The sequence below is a fragment of the Vulpes vulpes genome, chromosome 3 (genome assembly GCF_048418805.1).
Source record: "Vulpes vulpes isolate BD-2025 chromosome 3, VulVul3, whole genome shotgun sequence".
NCBI classification, from domain to species: Eukaryota; Metazoa; Chordata; class Mammalia; order Carnivora; family Canidae; genus Vulpes; species Vulpes vulpes.
The window spans coordinates 26,389,656-26,405,376 of record NC_132782.1 but is presented as its reverse complement, the minus strand read 5'-3'; the positions used below and the strand labels follow the sequence as shown (position 1 = coordinate 26,405,376).

Below are 15,721 nucleotides of genomic sequence, written 5' to 3'. Positions count from 1 at the left end.
TCACTGTAATAACACATGGCTTCTTCTATACATTCTCTGTGTATTCTTTAGATACGTCATTTAGATACACAGAAAAGTAGCTAGGAATGCTGCTTGCCAAGATACTTGCAAAAATAAAATTTCCTTCAGAAAAACGGAAAGGTTACTACTGGTACTTATTTCTCTGTGATTAGATTTTGAAAAAGCAAGGGCGAATTTAATGTGGTACTGAATATATATATACTCCGTTGTGCTTATTCTTTGTCTTAGTTGATATTTCTTTAAGAAAAAATGTGGTGAAAACACTAGTGGGATTCCAAACTTATTGGAGAGTTTTGGCTTGAAATTAACCAATTCACTTCTTCTGAGAGTACAGAATAGCTCATGGTATAAAATAGACCTTACTAAGGTGGGTCAAGAGATGTGCTTATGTCAAACATGAACTGTAAGTACCTGAGTCAAACTTTAATTGCATTGCTATTCACTCTGCTATTGAAACAACATTTAAGTTTTTTCTTGTGTATGCTGCTAAATTCTGTTTAGTTCTCCAGAACACTGTATTTATGTGCTTTATTTTAATTATGTCATAATTTATTTTTTTTTATTTTTTTTCTTCTTTTTTTTTAAATTATGTCATAATTTAAAAATTGGCTTTAACATTTCAATAAAAATGTGCAATATGAATATTTACAGGCCATTGCAATTGCTTAGCATGTCTGCAGATCTCAAATGAAAATATATTTTCTTTTCTATAATGATAGCTGAAGGAATACTATACTAGGCAAAATAGAGATTTTCTAGGATTCCTATTTCTAATGATTCATTTACATATTATTATATAAAATGCAATATCTAAGTAAATTTAATGTTATTGTTTTGATATCTATGATTTTTTAAAAGAAAAATTATGTCAAACTTTGTTTAGAGGACAATTCCCTTCTACTTTCCTCTATTTGAATGCATTTAATGATGTTTATATATTTAAATAGCATTGTCTGTGTGTTTTCTTACACTTGAAGTAATACACGGCTTTGCAGTAGGCTAGTATAAGAGCACACTAATAATGCAAACAGCATTTAACAGAGAATAACTTTTTAAAAAGGAAGCCATCTTACAGTATTTGAATGAATTAGAGAAATATGTTTTTAAGATCCATTGAAGATTTAAGATTATAGTTTTTTGATGAATTTGTTCTCTAGGGAAACAAATAATCCTGTAAAAGCAAATAACAGCTCACAAAATTAATTAGCATAGATGAAAATTAAACATTGGCAGTCATCAGATGATTTGTGTCCTAACCTAATTAGTAAGTGAACATCTGTACCGGAAAAATTTTAGATCATATTATAACCTATTTTAGAATTTCTTCCCTTTATCAGGAGAGGATGTTTTTGCTTGTTGGTTTTGTTTGTATTTGTTTTATTTTTCTGTAGTTACTTAAATGTATGAATATATGTAGTTATTTAAATGTATGTATGTATGGTAGTGAATTTGTGCATAGGTCTTTAAGAAATTTGGAAAGAGACTTTGTGTTTACCTAACATTTTAGAGCAAAGTTATCTGGCTTCTTCTTTATCAGTTGATCTCAAAGATCAATCTCATTTTATTTCAGTAGAGAGTGATAGAGTCATTCAACAGTAGACTTTTGTGATTTGATATTCCGTGTTGAGGTAGGATATAATCGTACATGTATGTACTAAGTAAATATGGTGTGTGTCCGCATAGAGCCACTGAATGACCATTTAGGGAAAAAAATTACTGAAACTAGTTTTTTAAAAAAAAAGAATCATTATTACTGAACTGATTGAAATGACTGATTGCCTTTGCATCAAAAAAAGAAGGAATTTGCCTTTTGGTACTACTACTTTAACTTGTACTTTGAGTTAAGACATTTCCAGTATTCTAGGTTTAGAATCGTCAAAACAAGAAGCTCTAAATCTAAAATCTGCATGACTAATGACAGCCAAATTGTTTAATTATGGTCTTTTGTGTAGTCTGCATTCATAGCGGTGATATGAGGGTCTCTTTATTCCATTGCTGGAATTGTCTTGCCTATTTAAAATGTAATATTGACTCAAACAGAAATTTTAGCTTATCAAAATCTCTACTGCTAGAATTTCACTATTTAAGTGGTGCCAAATAAAATTATGCTACTCACAAAAACTATCAAACAATTTTGTAATAGTTTTCTTGGTTTGTTAAAGAAGACTCAAAGAAGACCTTTCGATATTTGGAAAGTAATTTTTTTTACTTTTACTGTATCTAACTCCAGGAATACATTGATTTATTTCAACAGGACATTCTGTTTTTTTAGTAGGTTTATAATACATACACTTTTGAGGTTAGATAAAAATAGAGACAAGGGTTAAAATAAATTAACACTTATTCAACTATCTTTAAATATGGAAACATGAACTATTACAGGTAGATATTTTATTTTTTATTTATTTTTTAGGTAGATATTTTATAAGGAATATCATATAAAATAATATTATAAATCACTTTTTTAGCACACAGAAATAGTTATTAAATTTTGTAACACGTGTGAAAACATCGGTAAGCTAAATTAAATTATCAGTCATTCTCTACCATTTTGTTGATTTTTTTCTTTGAGTTCCTTTTAAATCTCCTTCATATAATATTTAATTGAGACACCATGTTCAGTGATGTGTCAAGAAATCTCTTATTTCTTTGTGGAAACAAGGGTAAAATACTTTCCTCTTCTGATTCCTGATGTAGATTTGCATGATTATTCTATTAATTTTATTTTACAGTTATGGCTTTTTTCTTTGGCTTTCTTTGTCTATCACTTCTTCCATCAATCCATCTTCTCCCATTAACCTGTCTCTCAATATGACAATTTGGATTCTACACTGTGACTCATCATCCATGATGGGGGAAATGTTAGCAAGTGAGTATGACATCATGCCCTTCATAAATGACATTTTGAAAGAATCATATACTTGTTCATAAGGTATCTGTTGTTTAGGACCTGGAAAACACTTCCTATTTCTTCCGTCACCTCAACACCTGATGAAATTTCTGGTTCAGAAGTTTTCTGTGACTCTGGGACCTATACTACTTCCTACATACTAAGGAGATTTTTCTGACTCTAATCTTTGCTAGATCATTAAGTTTATCGGCTCCCATGAGGAGAGTTGATTTGAAGATTTTGTATGTGTTTTCGTGTATGCAGGGGTTTTTTCCCCAAATTTTAGAAATAATTCTTTTTTCTGTGTCATGGTACTGTTTTGTTTATTTTTATTAAGATTTTTATTTATTTATTCATGAGAGACCCAGAGAGAGAGGCAGAGACACAGGCAGAGGGAGAAGCAGGCTCCTTGCAGGGAGCTCAATGTGGGTCTTGATCCCAGGACCCTGGGATCACAACCTGAGTGAGCCACCGTGGCTCCCCCTTTTTTCTTTTTTAAATGTAAAAATTGCTCCACAGCTGTGGATTAAAAAAATTAACATATTTTAAAACATCGGTGCTGCTCTTTCCAGTCAATACCCCTGTTCTAAGAGTTTGAACTAAGGGGTGACAGCATTTCCAGAAAAGTGTGGTCAAGTAGGAATTGCAGTGAACATGGCATTATAGCAAAAACTAAATCAGAGTGTTATCTTATTCAGTTGTTCAATAGAAGGGAGGAAAATTTAAGCTATAAACTATAGACAAAAATCTGAGACGTGTACTTTATAGTAGTTACTTATTGCCAATTCTTTCAGTTTTTATTAATGTAGAACTAGAACCTATGAGAACCTATGAGAATTTTACAGATACCAACTTAATTATATGAAAATTGATTTTGCACATACAGATGCTTACCTCCTTATCTCTTCATATCTAGACAAACATCTAATGTCTGGATATGAAGACCTAGAATTGGGAATGCAACAGTTGAAAGACGTAAGCTCCTTTTTTTCTTTTTTTCTCTGACTGGTGGTGAACATGATCATCAGTAATGGAAGAATAAAATATAGAGAAGCAGAAAGTGAAGGAGAAAGGAAGAAGTGTTTAATTACTATATGACAAATTTAAAGTAACTGTTGCTGAAGAGGGTGGTGTGTTGAGCAGCTCTCAGATGGAGTTTCCCAAACCCTCATCACCAAGAAGATGTAGCAGAAATACATATTTTGAACACGAATGGGCAAAAACCGGTAAAATGACAGGAGCTATTAGCACATATTCCCAAACTGACATTGTACTTCAGAAGGAAGCAGCATCACAGATTAGCAAATCTGATCCTTTTACTGTCCTGCCCTCTACCCTCCCTTCAAGGTTCAGCGTCCTGCACAGGATGAGGGTGTCCCTATACATTTGAAACCTCCTCTCATGCCTCTCCGGCTTGTGGCCCCCTCTCAGTTAGGCACAAGATTGCCCCAAAGAAATGCTGCTTACTGCCCATCTGCCTTTGCTCATTTTGTTCTCTCTTCCCAAGGGAACCACTCCTTCGTCCTCTCTCAGCCAGGGCTGCTCGTGTTCCCTGTGATGCTTTTAGAGATATGTGGGGATGTTTCTGGTTATTGCAGTGCCTGAGGGTGTTTCTGTACTCAGTGGGCAGCAGGGTCCAGGCATGATAAATGTCCTCCAGAGCTTGGGAGATTCCTTTGTCAGGAAGAATTGTCCTACTCAAAATGCTAATAGGGACTCACTATTAAGTAATGTTCAAAGATCTCATTAAATTTCACTTGCAAAGGAAATCCTTCTTGACCTTCCATATTAGGTTAGTTTCCTATATTTGGCTCATAAAGTAACCTGGACTTCCCTTTTCATAACGAAATCTACCTTCACTGCTGGGCCACAAGTTCCTGAGGGTAAGAATCATGTTCATTGCGTTTGTTTTTGGATCCCCAGCACCTAGCACAATACCTGGCACATAGAAGATCATGCAATAAATCTTTTTCAATCAGTTAATGAGTAAATAAAATTTAGTGGTGGTAACTTCAGAATTAGAGAATCAGTTAGGCTACCAAAGTAGGGCCTAAAGCCAGGTTGGAGGAATGGAGATAGATGCACAGATAGAGTAGGAATGGAGAAGATGGAAAGAAGTAATATTTGCTTATCATCTACTGGTTGTCAGAACTTTCCAAATATAACATATCTGTATTCTTGTTTACTTTTCCAATGATTTAAAAAAGTAAGTATCCTAAGTTCATTAAATAGCTATTATCTGGTGAAACTTGCATTTAAATACAGATCTACCTACCTCTAAAGCTCTTTTTCTTTTTTAAATGATTTTATTCATTTATTAGAAAGAGAGAGGGAGCATGAGCAGGAGTGGGGTGGGAAGAGCAGAGGGAGAAGGAGAAACAGATTCTTCATTGAGGGAGGAGCTTGATCCCAGGACCTTGAGATCAGGACCTGAGCTGAAGTCACATGTTAACTGACTGAGCCACCCGGGTGCCATCTAAAGCTCTTATTCATCTTACTTTCAAAACAAGAAAAGAAAACATTCTCAGAATGGTTACCCGGAATGATCACAGAAAAGGATGAAGATCTTTAAAACTTAGTCAATGGGCATTGTGGTGGGCAGACTAATTGCCTCCCAAACATGTCCATATCCTAATCCCTAGAATCTCTGATGACATTTACCCTACATGTCAAAGGGGAATTAAGGTAGCAGATGGAATTAAGGTTGCTAATCAGCAGACTTTGAATTGTGAAGATCAGTCTGGATTTTCCAAGGGGGCCCATTGTAATCACACAGGTTCTTAAAAGTGAAAGAGTGAGGCAGAAGAAGAGGTCACAGTGCTGGATGTGAGAAAGAAAGGCTCAATTTGTCTTTGTCAATGTTGAAGACGGAGGAAACAGGCTGGGAGGCAAGGTATGTGGGTCACCTCTAGAAGCTTGCAAAGGCAAGAAGCAGATACTTCTCTAAAGTCTCCAAAAAAAATGCAGCCCTGCCAAAACCTTGATTTTAGCGCCATGAAACTTGCATCAAATTTTTGACCTACAGAACTAGCAATAATCCATTTATGTTGTTTCAAGCTACTAAGTTTGTGGTAGATTTGATGCAGCAGCACTAAGAAACTAATACATTCCTCCCATAACAGAATAACTTCATCAACATGACTATTTTTATATTCTTACCCTTTCCGCCCCCCCCCCCCCCACTGCTCCCCAGCACACGTTTTCTCGTACAGATAGGACGCCTAGGGGTGGAGCCAGTCTTGGCTGCTCCATGGAGAAGTAGAGTAGATACCCTTTATCTTTAGCCATAAAATAACCCACTGTCTTCCATCTAAACCTGGTTTACGTGCCTAGACCAATTTTCTTATCAAGCTGTGATATTGAGAGCTTATAGTGGATTCATTTCAAATGCCAAGGAAGAATGTTAATGCTCTTTTTTTTTGGAATTGTTGATACATCTCAGTCTTTATTCTCACATTGTTGAGTATATGATGGTTTTGATGGATTGATCAGAAAAATCAGTTTAAAAACTATCCTTTCAAAAAAAAATAAAAAATAAAAATAAAAATAAAAACTATCCTTTCATCATAAAACTAAAGAAAACCACTTCACAAAATCTGTTCTGGCATATAAATACAATCTTAAAGTAGGTCTTAGTCCTTATATAACATTATGTTTTGTTTGTAGAATACACATGGTTAAAATAAAGTACCCTATAAGATTAGAGACCTGAACTCTGAAATCAGCCAGGTATTTTCTAATATCATCTGTCCTTTAGCTCTGTGATCATGGAAGATCTATTAACTTTTCTAAACTTCACTTTCTTTATTTGTAAAATCCAATTATTTTATTCATCATTCATTCACTCATTTAGTAAATACCATTGGTCATGTGCTATATAAGGCATAAATTTAGGCACGGGAACTCAAGTTTTAGCAGAGGAAACAAATATCAACAACAATAAAGAAATAAAGTTAATATAGAGCAAGAAGTGACCTGAAGAAAATGCACTGGGTGATGTGACCAAGAGCTGCTTGGGAAGTATCCAAGAGTACTTCAGATAGGAATGACTTATTTCAGCTGAGGCAGACAAAAATTGATACTTACCTCATGAGATCTTGGGCACTCCAAGTTCAGAAGTAAACGAGGGATAGATTTAGGAGTCCAAGTTCAGGATTAAGTGTGGCATAGATTTAGAGTCCAGCTGATGAAGATCATTATGTCAGCTTTATTGCAGACTAAATTTCTGTTGGAGGATAAGATTTTGCAGCTAAATAAGCCAGAACACCCTTGAATTCAATTTTTCCACCCAAAAGGCAGACCTCCCCAGCAGGAGCAAAGTCTCACCTCCTAAATGTGCCTCGTGACCTCTAACAGATGAGACTACACTTTCTACAAGCAAAATATCCTTTCCTCACTCCCTGAAAAGGATATTTTACACCCTAGGTGTAATTCTTTTTCCACATTCCCCAACCAAATGTTGCTCCTCCTCCTCTGTGAAAGAATATGAAAAGTGGCAAAGGGCAGCCTGGGAGGCTTTTCCAGTCGAAAATCCTTCCACTTAAAAGGGAAGGATTAGGATCAAAGAATTGCAATAGTGCCCAAATCAAGGTAGTGAAAATTAAATAAAATAATGTATATAAGAAATACAGCATAGTATCTGGCATACAGTAATCTCTTAAAATACTGTAATTATTAATATTTCTGTAATTTTATCTATTCTTATGTTTATATCAACTCTATTTAACAAGCTATATAATCTTCTCCAAGTTGCTGATTTTTTGATATCTTAGGTTTTTTTATCTGTAAAATGGAATGATATCATTACCTATCTCCTAGATACTGAGAAGATTAAATAAGTCTTGTGAACTTCTTAGAACAGTGTCCAGAATTCAAACAATTCTAGCCGTGATCATTATTATTGCTAATATTATATGCAAATGCAGAATTCTGTTTTTTTCAAGTAATTTTCTTATCAGAATCAGTGGAGAGAGTTGTCAAGATGAGAAAGGAAGCTCTGTTAGGTCAGTGGAAGTGCTGTCACGGAGATTCCCAGATTTTTATATCAAGGATTTACATTTCCTTGGGGCAGGAGTGATGGGCATGTAAATAAGGAGAGAGCTGAGGAAGAGAAGTGGGCTGACCTTGAATTTCACTGGTAAGAATTTCCTTGACGAATTTAGCACCCTTAATTCAGCATCTTGTGGTGGCCGTAGAGTGGATTTGAGGGCTCTGTAATCATGTGTAACCCAGGGCTAGTCTGATTTCTTGAGTCACTCTGACTTGAACATCATTCTTAGGTCTTTCCTTATCCCAGTCTAGGTCTGGTTCACAATGGAATTGACTTCCAAGAAATTACTGTCTTGTCCCGTAGTCCTTCCTTTTGCTGATTCATTTTAGAAAATACCAAATTACCATTATATTATTAGATTTTGTCCCTTATTCTAACATATTTCAATCAGCTAATCAAATGTAAATATTTGAGCAAGTCTGATTCCCCTCTGAAAGGTCTGTGCTGTAAGCCCTTTGGATATGAAAGGAACTGTTCACTAACATCATTAAACAGATGATAATGTTAAAGGCTCATGAGAATCACAGTATTCCAAATATCTGGTCTGAGCTAGTATTAGGCATGAATAACCATCTATTGTTAAGGAAGGACATAAAAGTGGTAATAGGTCATGAGAGGCATATAAATGAAATGTTATATCCCTTCTGGTTTCTTCTTTTAAAGCTACACTTTCTTGAAATTGTTTAAAGAGATTGTATTTTATGAAATGTTTAAAAACACATTTTTATTAACTAGGCCCAGAAAATGCTGGATGCAGGTAATTTCTGCTAGGTAAAATTTTGATGTTTATAGCTACTCAAACACACTTCTAATTAGTCCTGAAGAAAATAGTAAAGTCCTAAGTACAGTGTCCAAAGGGCAAGGAAACAGAGGTCAACCTTAATTAAGCTCTGCATAAGAATGAATGGAAGATCAAAGGATTCTTGGAATTTTGTACATGAATTAAGTACTTGATGACTTAGAAGAAAATAAAAACAGACTTCTTAATAGAAAAGTAATAGTATGCTGACTCTTAAAAGTGGACTTTCTAAGACTTGTTTCAAAATAAACAGCATTTGGAGCAAGGTAGGAAAACACTGAACAACTTGTGCATCAATCCTATTTTTAGTTAGCTTAAACTTATAAATGAATCATAGTAGAAATCATATTTTATAATTTTTTGTGCTTTATAATTTCTAAAAGATTTTTGTTTTGATCTGTGTGGTTCAGCCCCATTATCCCATTTTTCTGAAAACTGAGCCTCAAAGACATTAACTGACTTGACCAATGTTTCCTAGGTAGTAAGTGGAAGGCCAGATTCATAGGCTCATATCTTTCTTTTCCAATCAACACTGACTTAGATAATTCTATTTAATACTCACTTTAAAGACTCACTGTAAAACCTGACACTTTAGGAATTAAAAACTATTCTCTTGTTTTGATTTTTCTACAATCCTGCCATCTGTTTGCCTAGTTTTGCATACTCCAAGGGGAGTTATCACTTGGCAAATGCTTTAGATGTCAGAAACTCCCTGGTTCTATTTCTCCCCTTCTCCTAGATTTGCACTACCATTACCCCTTTAATCAACTTATTTTAACAGTGATCCTAGCAGTATTTTCAAAGGTGCTTGGCTTTTCCTAACCCCTCTCACCTCTTCGGAGTTTGGATTCTTACAAAATTATTTTAATTTATTTGGCCTTTAGTATCCCAAACAAAATGAGAAAAAAAAATACCTCAAACTCTGCACGGTAGAGACATCTGGGTGTCTGTCCCTGAAGATTTTATTTACCAGTAAGAATAAAGACAGGTGTTCTATTGATTAAAACTAGGTATTTTCTTCCTGCTATGCTGCTGCTTCTTGTTATAAAGGATTTTATGCATGCAGTAAAGTTCTTTCCTGAAGTAGAGTGAGAAGAATCTTTTCTCTTTTTGTTTTAGGAAAATCATTTAAATGGAGTTTATTCTGCTTTATTTCCCACAGAGAACATAAACTATGTAAAGGTACACAGCGTTTTTCTCATCCATTTTTAGACTGCGTTTGGAGGTGGTTATTAGATGAGTTAAGGAGTTCCTTTCGAACTTTTAGAGCTCACAAAATCTGCAGTACCTCCTACTGGTACCAACTGAAAACAGTGTCTTTGTTAAGTGTGACCCTCTTGACATTTTATCCTCCAGCAAATCTCTGCCTTAATATCTCAGGTTTGCCAAAGAGCTCTCTGTTTCCCAGAAATTCTTTCATGCTGTTGTTCACTGTTGCAATATGGCCCAATTTGTGGTTTCCAATATCCACTCTTGGGTAATCCCTCCCAGGTTGACTCTGAGCTTGGCAATGCAACTTGCTTTGGCCAATGGGCTCTTAGCAAATGGGACACAAGTGAAGGGTTGGAAAGGGCTTATACATTGTAGTTTACTCTCTCCTGCTGCTCTTTGTAACTCTCATACCAGCATGGGAAGAAGCCTGGTCAAACCTACTGAAGGAGGAGCATGTGAAGCAGATATAAACCATTCCAGCTGAGTCCCCTTTAGACCAGCCAAACCATTAACCACCAGATATGTGAGTGAAGTCATCTGGGACTATCTAACTTCCTCAAAGTCATAAGGAAATAATAAGTGTTTATTGTTTTTGGCCACTAGTTGCAAGATGGTTTGTTGCACACAAAAAAGTCAACAATATACACTCAAAATCAGTCTGTTAGCTTCTAACATTTTCAGATAATTCTTCTCTGGCTTTCAAGGTTTTTTTTTCCTACTACCACTCTTCTTTTTTCCCCCTCTCACCATCATCTTTCATTTTCTTCTTTGATCCAGTCAAACAATTATTAAAATAAAGAGCAATTTTCAGAAAATCAGTAAGATTCTCTTCCACTTATTTCCACTAGCAACTGTATCAACTGCATGTCCCTACTTACAATATTTTTTTCAATATGTGATTTCTCAAAGGGCTTTGTGTTGAAGTGTGCCACTCTTAGGTTTCTGTGAAAAAATATAATTTCCCACCAAATAGAAGAGAAACATAAAATAAGGCAGGGAAACTGCATGGTTGCATAAGGAAAGATGGTTCATATCCTGTTACCCTGGCAACAGGCACTGGGAAGGCCAGGGCTCCCCACACATCCTGTTGCCCTGACAACAGGTCATGCAGGGCATGGGAAGGCCCAGTTTCCACTCTTCTAGGCCTCTTCTTTGCAACCACAAAGAAAAAGGAGAAAGTGATTTTCTATCTTGTTCCTCCTTACCTACATATTTCTTCTATTATCTGAGTCACCCCAGTATAAGTTATCACTACCAGATGTAGGAGAGGGTAAGAAAAACGTGACCTCAATTTTTACATTCATAAGCTTTGAAACTTTTGCTAATTTTTGATGGGGTAAAAGGAGTGAGTGATCGGAAAAAATAAGAGAGGAAGGGTATCAAAGCAGTAGGGGGAATAAATTGTGGAAACCAAATAAGTGGTATATGAATAATGTAGCAGCCAAGAGCTGATTTGGGATATGTATCAATTAGCTTCATTGCATAGGCTTAGCTAATTTTTAGGGTGTTTATCTGAAATAGTCACATATATGAAATAGTTATTTATTTTGTTACTCCTACTGTGAACAGACATTGTATAACCAAATGTCATATTATGTTACAAAATTTTTTGTAAACTTAACTTGCAATTCTGTATACATTTTCTCCTTTTAGTTTTCATGCAGCTTTTCTTTCATTACTTATCCTTTTTTGCCACATAGAGTTGATAAGGAAGCAATCTGGTCAAATTCTTTTTTTCCTTCCTTCTCCCTTTGTTCCTTCAGCAATTGTTTTGGTTATATTAAAGAAAAACCCTATACATTTATTTTTGGAGCTCTATCTTGCTTTGTCTTCACAATTTATGGTTTATATAAAGTAGTTGTCTATTCAAAACTGACATACACCATTAGTTCTGCTATTACCAATCTCTATCAGTTTTTCTGTGATCTAAAATAAAATTTTAGCTGACTCTTTTGCTTTTAAAGATGGAATAACAACATTAAGTGCTGTAAAACAGAAGTCTTTAATTTTCGCAACCCAGAGTCTTCTTGGTGAAGACAAAGTTGTCTGGAAAAATCTTCTCTTAAAAAACTGGACAAAGGGATTTGTGGAGAAAAGATTTTTAAGTTAAACGGAGTGAAAAAGGAAGTACAGGCTGGTGAAAAGGCAGTGTCTTCGTGAGACCACAAGCATGTTGAAATGGAATTTCTGAAAGACCAGGTGGGAAAGTTGGGGCCTAATCAGAATATCATAACAGTCAGAGAAAAATCACTCATGATTATCTGAGACTAAGTTAGGTGACCCTTCTAGGTACTCTGTTTGCACTTCATGTATTATTATTACTGACAACCTGATTGTTCTGCATTTTAGGCAGTCCTTCTCTTTGTCTTCTGAAGATAACAAGAGGAAAGAAGTGGAATCCATCTCATTATTATTGTATCGTCAGTGCCCCACATAGCACATTGCAAGAAGTGAAAACTTAAAAATGTTTCAGTATAAAAAACAAAAACAAAAACACAGTAGGCCATATGCAACAACCTTACATTTGAAAGATGTAGCTAGTAAATATTGAAATTTGAAAGATATAGCTAGTAAATATTGTCCAGCAGCAACATTAACTCAATCTGGAAGACCAAGAAACTTTTTTTGGAGGGTGTTTAAAAAGCTTCTAAGAAAGGAAGAGAATGAGGTGTCAGGACCTGACCAGGGGAAATTGTTGAGGATGTGACTGTGTCACAAACACAAACAAAAATGACAAAAGATAAACCTTATAATATGGAACTTAGACTCTCAGAGCATTGTTGTGGGGGATGAAAATAATGCAAGGTGTACAGACCCTGCAGAAGCATCTACAAATGGTAGCGGTTATTGTAAATTACTTATGTGGTTCAACTATGTATGAGACACTATGTTTGTTTTTGCCTATTCCTCTGCCAAATACGAGATTAAAGTTGACTCTGGGTAACTATATGGTGGGTGGAAGGCAGAGGAGATTCAAACACTGAATAACTGAATGACTACTCCAAGACTATGATTTCCTAAGATCTATATACTACTAGCATCCTAGTAAAACTCAAATTTCTGTTCGATTATGTAATTGAATAGCTAGGATTATGCTGAGAATATCTTTTAGTCATCAGTGAATATTTTGGCCTCACGTGATCTTGTAGCCCAGGGAATTCATGGTGAGTGAAGACGGCTGTGTATCGTGTGAGAGTTATTGCCTGCTGAAGTTTTCCTAACTGTAGTGAGTCAAGCAGAAGGAGAGAAGCTGACCAACTTGGAGGCCATCAGGCTAAAAACTTTATATTTGCCTCCAGGCTCCAGTTACTTGTCCACAACTGAGTTGAAGACTAACTAATCCTCTTTTTGCACAGTCTTTACAGAGACACATACAAAGAAAGATAGTCTTGAGATTTCACAATGTGATTGTACAGTTTTCATGATTCTTGAGTTTTATTTTTACCAGAAATCAACTCCAAGGTGTTTGATGAAGTTTGAACTAAAGTCATAATTTTCAAACCGTCATTTAATAACTTTGTTCTGATGTCATCCTATCATGTGAATCATATTTTGATTAGAGAGAAATATTTGCAAAATGTGTATCAAAAGATGCCTCTGTAAAGAGAACCCATCTATCCATAATGAAGTCATGGGTTAAGGAGAGATCACATATGCTTATAGACTGAGAATGTTGTGGAATGAAATTTACAACCAAAATAATTAATATCTAGTTTAAAGATAGATATTTTTGGCATTAGTCCCCAAGTGACTTTATTATATAGACTTTCCCTCAATTTTATGAAGGCATTCTTTACCACAAATTGTTTTATTTTTTCTAAAAAAGAACCAAATGCAGTGCTAAAAAGTATTTACCTTTATTCTTATATTTCTTTGATTTCTTTTTTTAAAATTTCTGATTCTATACTAAAATAACTGATGTCTACTATGTGTTATTAGACGGCTTGGTTAATTTACTGATAGCTACAGCACCTGAAAGATAAGATATGATGGAATGAATTTAGAACACTTTGGAATTACAAGCATGTTACCAAATAATCTTAAATTCCCTAGAAAGGGGAAGTGTTTAGGTTCAGAAATAAGAAAATAAAAACAAAATACTCTCCTTAATAAGTTCAGTGTTTAAGAATATGTCTTATTAGTATAAAAGTAAACATTATAGTGTGAGTCAAATAAAAAGGATGTAAATGAGGTTAAAACTATTTAAAAATGAGAGTCTTTCAGAAATAAAGTTGTAGTTTAAGTTTAATACAGACACTTGTTAAAATATTGAGGTACTTTGGAAAGTAGGACTAATATTATTTGATTTACCCAATTCAGCTGACTTATTAATACAATATAATTTGTTCATTCAATGAATATTCATCACTTAGGGAGCTCCAGCATTATTCCGTGCACCAGGGATACAATGATAAGCAGTATGGTCATGATCCCTACCTTCCCAGAGTTACATTTTGATGGAGAGGATGGGTAATAAAGAAACAAATAAATATGCAATGTAATTTTAATAAAAGCAAACAAGGTAAGACAGCAAAGTGTCTGGGAGATTCAGAAGTGGCTATTTTAGAAGAGTTGTCAGGCAAGGGCTTTCTATGATAGCAACCGGTAGAGAAGGACATTAATGAAGTGAGGTCTGACCTATGCCACGGCCTGAAGCAATGTCATCCCAGACGGGGGCAAGAGGAGCACAGCCCTGTGAGGCAGGTGCATGTGACATATTTGAGGAAGATAAGACCAGGAAGGGCTGGAGCACAGTGGGTGAAGGAAAGAGTGAAAGAACTGAAGGTGGAAAGAAAAGCAAAAGTCATATCATCTAAGATCGATAGACTGTGATAAGAAATTAGGATTTTATTTTCAGCCTGGTAGGAAGCCTTTGGAGCTTTGGAACAGCACAGTGGAGGATCCGGCTTATGTTTTAACAAGGCTTTTCTGAATAGAGTAGAATGATGCTTACCAGGGATTGCGGAGTGGGGGAAATGTGGAGATGTTGGTCAAAGGACACAAAATTCCAGTTATGAGATTAAGAAGTTTTGGGACCTAATGCACAGCATGGTAATTATGGCTAATAATACTGTATCGTATACTTGAATGGTGCTAAGAGAGTAGATCTTAAATGTTCTCACTACAAAATGAGATGGTAACTATGTGAAGAAATGGAGGTGGTGGCTAATACTGTGGTGGTAATCATTTATACATAATTTATTTTTTTAAGATTTTATTTATTTATTCATGAGAGACACAGAGAAAGGCAGAGACAAAGGTAGAGGGAGAAGCAGGCTCCATGCTGGGAACCCGATGTGGGACTCGATCCCAGGACTCCAGGATCATGTCCTGGGCTGAAGGCAGGTGCTAAACTGCTGAGCCACCCAGGGATCCCCATTTATACATAATTTAAAATTTATAATTATAAATGCATTTTATAAATGTATCAAATCAATAGGTTGTATACCTTAAACTTATAAAAAGAAGGCTTCTCTGCTTATTTTGTGGAAGCTAACACAGACAAGGGGGGAAGCAGGGAAGGATAAGATAGGAGGAAATAGGAAGATGTATTAGAGGGCTATGGCAGTTGTCCGTGGCAACATGGGTCCTTACGAAGATGATAAATATTCAGGTTTAGGACATATTTAAAATTAAATCTGTAAGACTCACTCATGAATTGAATGTGGGAATGTAAGGATTGAAATGAGGTGTAATGTCTTGTTTTAGTGTGTGTGTGTGTGTGTATGTGTCTGTGTGTGTGTGTGTG

General features: G+C 35.4%; 1 protein-coding gene across 7 annotated transcripts in view; it reads left to right on the top strand.

Annotated features, from left to right (window-relative positions):
• The window catches only part of PDE1A (phosphodiesterase 1A), a 322,617-nt gene that overhangs the window by 1,458 nt on the left and 305,438 nt on the right, over positions 1-15,721 (top strand). The gene's annotated exons all lie outside the window — the stretch shown is intronic.